Source organism: Engraulis encrasicolus, chromosome 9 (genome assembly GCF_034702125.1).
Source record: "Engraulis encrasicolus isolate BLACKSEA-1 chromosome 9, IST_EnEncr_1.0, whole genome shotgun sequence".
NCBI classification, from domain to species: domain Eukaryota; kingdom Metazoa; phylum Chordata; class Actinopteri; order Clupeiformes; family Engraulidae; genus Engraulis; species Engraulis encrasicolus.
In genome coordinates this window covers 15402740-15411884 of record NC_085865.1, presented here as the reverse complement: position 1 = coordinate 15411884, position 9145 = coordinate 15402740, and positions in this window count along the sequence as shown.

The following is a 9145-nucleotide window of genomic DNA, read 5'->3' as shown; positions in this document are numbered from 1 at the left end:
ACCCATTTGTCCAGAGCTGGACCAGCCTGTAGTCACCATCCCAGGTGCTGCCCACAGAGTGCCAGGTGTTCTGCTCACTGGGTATACCGTCCAATCCAGCAACCAGAGTCGGTAAGATGAACATAATTCAAGCATACAGTACCAGCACTGGTATGGGCAGAGTAACTATAATATTGTAGTGTAGTGAAATTTCTTTAAAGGTGCACTGTGTAATATTAATTCATGCTGCCCATTCACAAATGTTACGTTTTTTTTTATTATTATTCATTATGACGGGGAAAATTGAACTTTTCATACATGAAAAGGGGGAGCTTCTCCATGTCTGCCATTTTGGATTTCCAGAAATATACATTTTCAGCTTCCCCTTGCGTCCACAGTTAATCCTGTTGGTGTTGGATGTGGTTCATCCTTCTTGGTGGTATGCGACCTTGGATACCGTGGCTCTTGATACATCAGAAAAACTTGCTGTCTTGGTCAAAAATGCACCAGCAACACACGCACCAAGAATTTCTTTTTTTTTAAACTCTGATACGTCATTTTGGGTAGGGTGCGCACATCCAAAGTCACTTGTTGCAGGTGCCAGACCAAAGTGTCAGACGTATATGCCTGACGAAGATCCAGGGTGATCGAAACATTGCTGTTTTAATTCAATTAACTTTATTTTTGGAGCATATTCCGCAGTGTGCAGACCTACGTTCTTCAACTCTGATATGTCACCCATAATGTTGTGTGCATTGCAATAGCAAAACTGTGTGCTTACCCTTTTAATTGAACATTAACATCCTGTTCTCACTGGTGCAATGTGCAATTAAGGTAATGAAAACTAAATGACAAATGTTTCAGTTTCACTGTCCAACCCCTGGCATTTTACATTATTTAAGAAGCTGAACTTGTACTAGTGGCAGGTTTTTGGATAAAAATGTCAGCATGAGCCTCATCTAAGAATACTGTATCCCTGGCTAGGTATACAGGTCATTCATTGAGTGGTACTGCTCTCCCTACATCTCCATCCATGGCTTAAGTGCCTTTGCACAAAGCACCTAAACCCTCAATGCTCCAGGAACTGTAACCCTGTAAATAACCAAGTCGATTTGGATAAAAGTGTCGGCTAATGGTATTGTAAAATATTAGACACGCTATCATAGATGACAGCAGGTTGGCTCTGGCTTGTTCCTCAAGTGTGTGCTATTCCCATAAAAGTCATAGGAAGAAAACACTATAGAATGGATACAATTCTCCTAATTCTCTAACCCTCATGCTGTGTGAGTAAAAACGTTTCTTTCATGGTGGTAGCGGTCAAAATCAACCTTTCAAATAATATCTGACTTGCACTGTCATAATATTATTACATGGATCAAAGCCCTGGAAGAAAAGAAATCAATGTCACATGTTTACCAAATAATAAGCCTATATTAACATTTGTAAGGCTGGTGAATTTTGACCATTGCCACAATGAAAGAGAACTCATTTTCTAACACAGCATGAGGGTTAATATAGGCCTACTGTGTATGTTTTTGCAGGTATAGCCTATGAAGTCTCCTCTGAGGAGGAGCTCATCAATGCTGCTGGTGAGGACAGCAATACTGTAAGAATCCTGTTGGCTGTGTTTCAGATGTAGGCACCTAAACCATGCCATACATGATGACTGCAATGTAAGCAGTGAGTATGCAAATGCAACTGGTTCACATAAAAGTACTGTACAACTTACCACATTCTATCCTATGTTTTAGTCTGGAGAGTCCTGTTTGTCTACAATCAACCAACTCGTTTTGCAGGCAAATTCACCATCCAACAAAGCTGTCAAATATACTGCATATTTATATTGTTACTACTTAAAAAACGATGCACCCAAGTGGAATTAATGAGGAGCTGGATATGTCCTGTTTTTTGTATTTTTTTGTAATCTGCTGTACTTTGTAATGTTTGTAAATTGTAGTTTTCTTACAACTTTGTCTGTGTTTGGTATGTGGCTAATTAGCCACTAATTGAAGGCACCTGACAAAATGTGTAAAAGATAGCTCCAATGTTGCACCCACTTTTGCACTGAGGAAAGTCCAGGGGGACTGAAACGTTTGCACTTTTTCTTTTCTTTTTTTTTCACCCTTCTGGGCTCCACCAAGTAAAAAAAACACTGAAAAAAAACACTCTGTTTGAGTTGGTCATTCTGTGTGCGAGTCCCCCCTGCAAACAGTTTATGTCTGGCCACTGCACCAGAACAAAAAGGACATGTGTCAAGAGCGCAACTAATTTTTTGCTGAAATATACAGTACACACGCACATTAAAAAGAAGAAGAAGAAGAAGAGTGTCGTTCAACACATCATCCACAAGATGGAACTCTAAGACCTCAAATGGTGTATCAGGCAGAAATATAAATAGTGATGATGAAAACGGATGTAGTTCCACAGATTTTCCGGAGGGTAGCCATCTAAGACCACGAATGGCAAACCTTGCAATGAGGGTTTTTTCTTTCCAAGTGAGTATAGGCCTACACACAAAATGGAACCAGAAAACATTCTTTTTTGTTTTTGTTTGTCATACATTATGGAAGGGCCGAGTGCTATGTATACACTGATCTGATATTAGGCTATATTGTGCCATTTTGCATACTAATTTAAACTATCATAAAAACACACAATACTGTAGGCCTAGTTCATGAACTGGAATCTAAACCAAAGTAGATTTATGAATATAAGGAGCCCATAGAGGGAGGTGTTGTGCCTAATCCTCTCTGCAATATTGTTTATTATTTGCAGAGCCTTCATTTCAGCCTGTGTGGTGTTGGCATACCAGACACTGATGTCTGTCACAGCGGTGAGGATGCTCTCTATTAGTCCTATATGTGGAGGGGAACATACACTGTAAAAAGAGATCTATAGGATTTACTCAATTTAATTGGTGTAAGGATTTCCACAGTCCTAGATAGAGTATTACGTACCCCTACATATTCAGTTAAGATTAACCAATTCCAGAAGTTCTGTTATACTGACCACATCAAAGTAGAAAATACTGGTAAAAATGGGGTAACATTTACTCATTTCAGGTAGCTTTTTATCACCACTTGTTACTGTTAAAAATTGGTTAAAATTTACTCATTTCATGTAGCTTTTTATTAACACCTATTACTGATAAAAATGGGTTAACGTTTACTCATTTCAGGTAGCTTTTTATTACCACTTGTTACTGTTAAAAATTGGTTAAAATTTACTCATTTCATGTAGCTTTTTATTAACACCTATTACTGATAAAAATGGGTTAACGTTTACTCATTTCATGGAGCCTTTTAGTATTACTGCTTATTTATCAACTGTTAATTATTCTGATTACTTTATTGCTGTGTTATTCTTATTCCTATTAACCAGAGGTGAAAAGAGTACTAAAATATTTTACTCTGAGTAAAATATTTTAGTACTCTTTTCACCTCTGGTTAATAGGAATAAGAAAAACACAACAATAAAGTAATCAGAATAATTACTCTGTTGAAATTGTACTCAATCACAAGTAAATGTACCATTGAAAGAATCTACTTAGGTAAAAATAAAAAGTATATCATTTAAAATTAAAATAAACTTTGAGAAAAACTAAAAAGTTACTTTTTAACAATCAGTGTTTTCTGCCTCTACTGTGTTGTGCAAACGTCCACCAAGGAAATTACAATTACAACAAACCTGTGCATATCAACCAAGATGTTTTATTTAAAGGGATATCGCCAACAGGAAAATGTGAAAAATGAGCAGATACACAATGTTTCAGTTTATCTCACAAAAAGTAAACAAACATAAACAACAGGACCATTTAATTCACGAGTTTGCCCTGGAGTATGGTAACCATAGTCAATAGGCATAATTCGATGTTAGCTGGCCTCTGTCCTGGGACCCTGCGGAGATCATGCTGCACGAGATCCGCTTCCACTCCATAAGTGTAGGGGACATGTAGCTGGGTGATCCAGTGAGATGAGGGAGTAGGGGGAGGTGCTGGGACAATTAGGATAGCCTTTGCGCATGACAGCGGAAGGAGGGAAGGAGGGATTTAATTGTACGCGAAGGCGGAAGCTAGACATGGCAACTGTCAATAACTCTCAGACTTCCTCCAGAACTAGGTTTATATAAACAATATGTAGAATTTGTAGCAGTTTTTGACAGAAATAGTCAAATTTTGTTCCGTTTTCACTTTGTTACTGATAAAGGCACATCAGTGTATACTGTTCTACCATTAAACTGCACACATAAAAAGGATACCAGTTTCTTTTAAAAAAGGATATCAGTTCCAGTCTATTTGGTGTCCAGGACAACAGTTTCAAACAAACGGGCTGCTCTACTTTTCAAAGACTAAATCCAAGAATACTCAGAATTCGTTTTACTCTTTCAGGAAGACATACAGCATTGAAATATCAGAGTCCAACCATACTGATAACATTGCAAAGATTTCCTACTTATTACAAAATCACTTGTTTAGTGGTAAATAGTTGGGATACGGGACAATTAACCGGTCAGGCCACTCAGAGAAACCATTAGCAATTACAGCATACTGTATACTGGAGAGGCCAGTAGAGCTGCAAACTGGCTCACAGAGACCGGAGGTGCTGTGGACGTTGAAGGCACGGTGGATGGTGGCAGGGATGACCCAGGTGCTGCAGGCACAGTGATGACTGGCAGCATGGTGGGGAGTGGCACGGATGACCCAAAAGGTGGATGGTGGCAGGGACAACCCAGAGCATGGCAGTATGGTGGAAAGAGCTGCTGCACCGAGTGGAGGGACTTCAGGGATGGGCACAGTGAAGTCCTCAACCTTTTCATGATTGTCCTCCACTGTGATGACCCTTTAACAATAACACGTACTGATTACTACATATGCGAGTGAAATACAGTATGCCAAAAAGAGTAAAAAGATAATGGACAGAAAAACAACGTACAGTGCCTGTATTTATATGCCCAGTATCTCCTCTTGTTCCTCTTCAGGACCATCATCTCAGGTGTGACCACAGAACACTGTCGCCTTCTTTCATCAGGCTGCCCTTCTCCCGCTCCTGGGTCTTCTCAATGTTGTCAGTTGTCACGCACCTGAACACAACCCTGTGACAAGATACACTATTAAGAATACTCATTGGTTAAACTTTTTTTCTTTAAAGGTACATTCTAGTGTCTGTTTTGGTCATCTGTCTAGAGCTGAAAAAGTAAAGGGGTTGAGTTATTAGTAACAGTTGTGACCAATCCACAGTGTATTTGCCCTCTACACAGCTCTTGACAGCTTCACATAGAAGTTAAGTCATCAGACTGCTCACGCATTGTTGACTCAAACACACACAGACAGTGCAGACCCTAAAGAGAGAAGACCTGCCGTCCTTTTTTTAAATAGAGACCCTAAAAAGAACACTTGTTACGCTATTCTACGGGAATAGGCTGTTTCAGAACATAGGAGTTTGTTTCAAGAAATGTAAGAACGTCCGGACTGAGGCCACCATAAGGAATGAGCGGTGCCCACTTCATATCTGAAGTTAACGTGACCATCCATTTGCTTATTTCAGAAATAACACCTGGCTAGTTTCTTTACAAATGTGCATACATGGTCCATTGTGCTCCAACAATGAGAGCGCAGCTTGATTATGTCACATCTGTATGCAAACAGTAAAGGGATCTATTGACCTCAAAGGTGTACTGTGAAATGTATTTGCGAAAGCGAAAGCCCATTGGGAAACTCCAACTCCCATTGTCATTGTGACACAGCACTCCACAGCACACAAGTGAACACTGCACACTGCATACAACGAAACTGCATTTATGCCTCACCCGTGCAAGGGGGCAGCCCTCAGTGGCGCCCCATGGGGAGCAGTGCGGTGGGACGGTACCATGCTCAGGGTACCTCAGTCATGGAGGAGGATGGGGGAGAGCACTGGTTGATTACTCCCCCCACCAACCTGGCGGGTCGGGAGTCGAACCGGCAACCTCTGGGATGCAAGTCTGATGCCCTAACCGCTCACCCATGACTGCCCATTTGGCAGTCTCGTTCCATAATTCATGCGGCCCAGTCATAAATCTTTTTCACTGATTCTTACCACCATCAAATTCAAAATATTCTCTATGACTGCGCAAATTGCAATATTAGTTATAATAGTACTAACTGTAAATATGAGTTTATTATTTAGTTGCAAAATCTACTCCACCATCCTACACAGTGCACAGTGCAACAAGGACAGCAAGCCTGAGTGAGTGAAAATGGCTATTCATAAACAAATAACATGACAGTGTTACGGCCTTTAAGTCTGTTTATTTTTCTTCAGTCGGCGACTTACCCTGTTCCAGAATGACTTCAGGACAACCATGCATATAAAAGATGCAACACCACTGCCTGAAACACATATTAAAAGCACATAACAATTAAGTTACAAGTAAGTCATTCTTGGTCATTAATATGACTTGCCACCACATAGGCTGTAGCTTACATGAGAGGTAAGCAGTTACCGCCTTTTCTCAACTCCTGCAGTAGGCAGAAGCAGAACACCTTCATTATGCACAAAACATTGTGAATAATTTGACATGGATAAAGTTTAAGAAGTTGTGCTTTTACACTCGATTCTTATGTAAACATTTCTACTACTTGCAATATCCGTTTTGAAGCAGTTGTTTCACTTTTTATACTAGTTATGAAATAGGCTACCGGTCTCTTTTCGTTGGACTGCCCTTCCTAATGTCAAACGTCATCACTTCGGTACAACTGCGTGGTAACTGCAGAGACCAGAGAGAGAGAGAGAGAGAGAGAGAGAGAGAGAGAGAGAGAGAGAGAGAGAGAGAGAGAGAGAGAGAGAGAGAGAGAGAGAGAGAGAGAGAGAGAGAAGGGCTGTGCTTATGGAACCTGCGCGTGTCTGTTCATAGCGAGTCCTTCGACTATGAAAGCAACTATCAAACTATCGTTGTCAAAACTAACCCTGAGATTGAGTTTGCAACGTCCAACAAAAAATAACTGACTTCATGTTAGGTGATGTTATGACCGTGGATGATCACATTGGGAGGTCCCTCGCCAAAAACCTCCTCTCACCACTACTCAGAGTAACATAAGGGCGTGTTGGTCTACATAGGACTACTTACTATGATACATTTACAACAAACTAATCAATGTCTCCTCGCAATGTTAACGGATTGATCCTTTGTTAGCGTTTATGCTCAGCAGGATTTAGCATGTCTAGGGTAGCGTTGTTTAAAAAGTTATTGATGATCGATTCCTCTCGCTTCCCCTCTCCCTCCCAGTAACACAGGCAGGCACCCGGCATGCACACACCGTCTGTCTCGCTCCCCATCTTCAAACTGTCATTCAAACTAAGAATGTCTACGATTATGATTAATAATACAAAAAAGTCTTTAGTTGACTCGGCACGGAGGCATCCCAGAATGATGACTGTTTACGCACACTGCTTTGACAGTTGATATGAAGCATTTCGTTGCGCATGTCATTGATTTGAAAACTTGGTGACCATAGGAATTTACACATTTTTAAAACAACATTCAAAGAGGACGATTCGCGACGGGAACTGCTGAAATACTTACGAAGGATTCAGTGACCAGCTACAAACGTAGCCGTTCCATGTTGAATGGATTTATTGTGGAGAATGAAATAGTGAAGTAATGTGCCGGTCTGTCTACGAGCACAGTCCTTTAGGTGCATGTAACTTGTAAGATTATCACACTAAAGCCTTGTGTGAAAGCAAAAAAGGAGGCTATCTTGTAGAACGTTCTCCTCCGTGCTTTCGCGTAATGCAGAGCATCAAGTGGCAGTGGCAGCGCAAACAGTGGATGGAACATTCGGCAACAACTATTTGTAGAACGACACACGAGGTCAGGTCACCACCAGCAGCCAGTCCCAGTCTGCGCGCCAAAACTAGCCAACAAGGCAACATTTGAGAATGGAAAAAAAACTCGGCTGCAGTGGGTTTCATTCTACAACATTTTGAAATTGGTAGTGCTATCCGTTCATCTTGAACACAGCGCATACTTGTTGCCTTTTCCAAACGAAGTTTGAACGGCAGCTTACATGGTCCATTGACCTGTCTGTCTGCCCAGTGCGTTGCTGATAGCAGCTGCCTGAGTCACAGTCAGACAGTTATTACGAGCCAACTACAACTCTAGCGTGATTTAGTTTCCTTTTGATCATTGTTCATGTTTTGTATCCCATGTTTAATGCACGCTTACCTTCTGAATTTGTCCCTTCCATTGGACTTCCTTCCAACTTCATCCGCTGCCAGGCTCACCACAGTCGCCGGTTGATTCTTCTTTCAATGAAGTCCCAGAAAGCAATGCGCATTGCGGGCCTTAACCAATTTCAATAGGTAGTTTTGACAGAGACGGTTTGGATCATACTAGCCAATAGTATTAGTTACCGTGTTGGAATGTAAATTGGGTAAAGTTTAGTCATTTATATGTAGTTTCGACACTAGCCATTAGTATTAGTTAAAGTGAATGAATGCAAATAAGGTATAGTTAAGTCATTTCTCACCAGTACCAAGTCCTACTCCTTATTTATAGGTAAGGAGTGAGTAGTATACCCCTTGCATCAGAGTAACCTCAGCAACCTAATTTGTTGGGGTACATTTTTTTCATATTTTTGTCAGTGAAATGTACTGCCCCTCAAAATCCTTTTTATCAGTGTTGGAGGGCTTGTGTGAAAAGAGAGAAGTGGTCTGTGGACTCAAGTCCCAATTGCCTTGGTTATAATTTCTACCTTTTTCCTTGTTGAATTTGCACAACAGTAAGCACACTGAAATACCAACAAGTGTCACTTCCTCACTGAACTGATTTCAAACAAGTATGATTGACTTGGAGTTGCATTGTGTTATTTCGGTGTTCCCCTTATTTTTGAGCAGTGTATTTGTAATGCCATTTTTTACACTATGTTCTGTGAGAAAAAATGAATGGCAAGTACATAATCTTCAGCATTTTCTCTGAAATGCAATTAGGTAGTAGTAGTAGTAGTAGTAGTAGTAGTAGCCTAGTAGTAGTTGTTGTTGTTCTTGTTATTGTTGTAGGCCAAGTATTAACTGGGTCATGAAGCCATATTGACGCTTGACAAGCCTCCTGAAAACTGAAACTGAAAGTCTGTAATAAACCAAAAACACATCCCAGGCATTTATTTGTCATTGTCATTTTTTGTCATTCACAC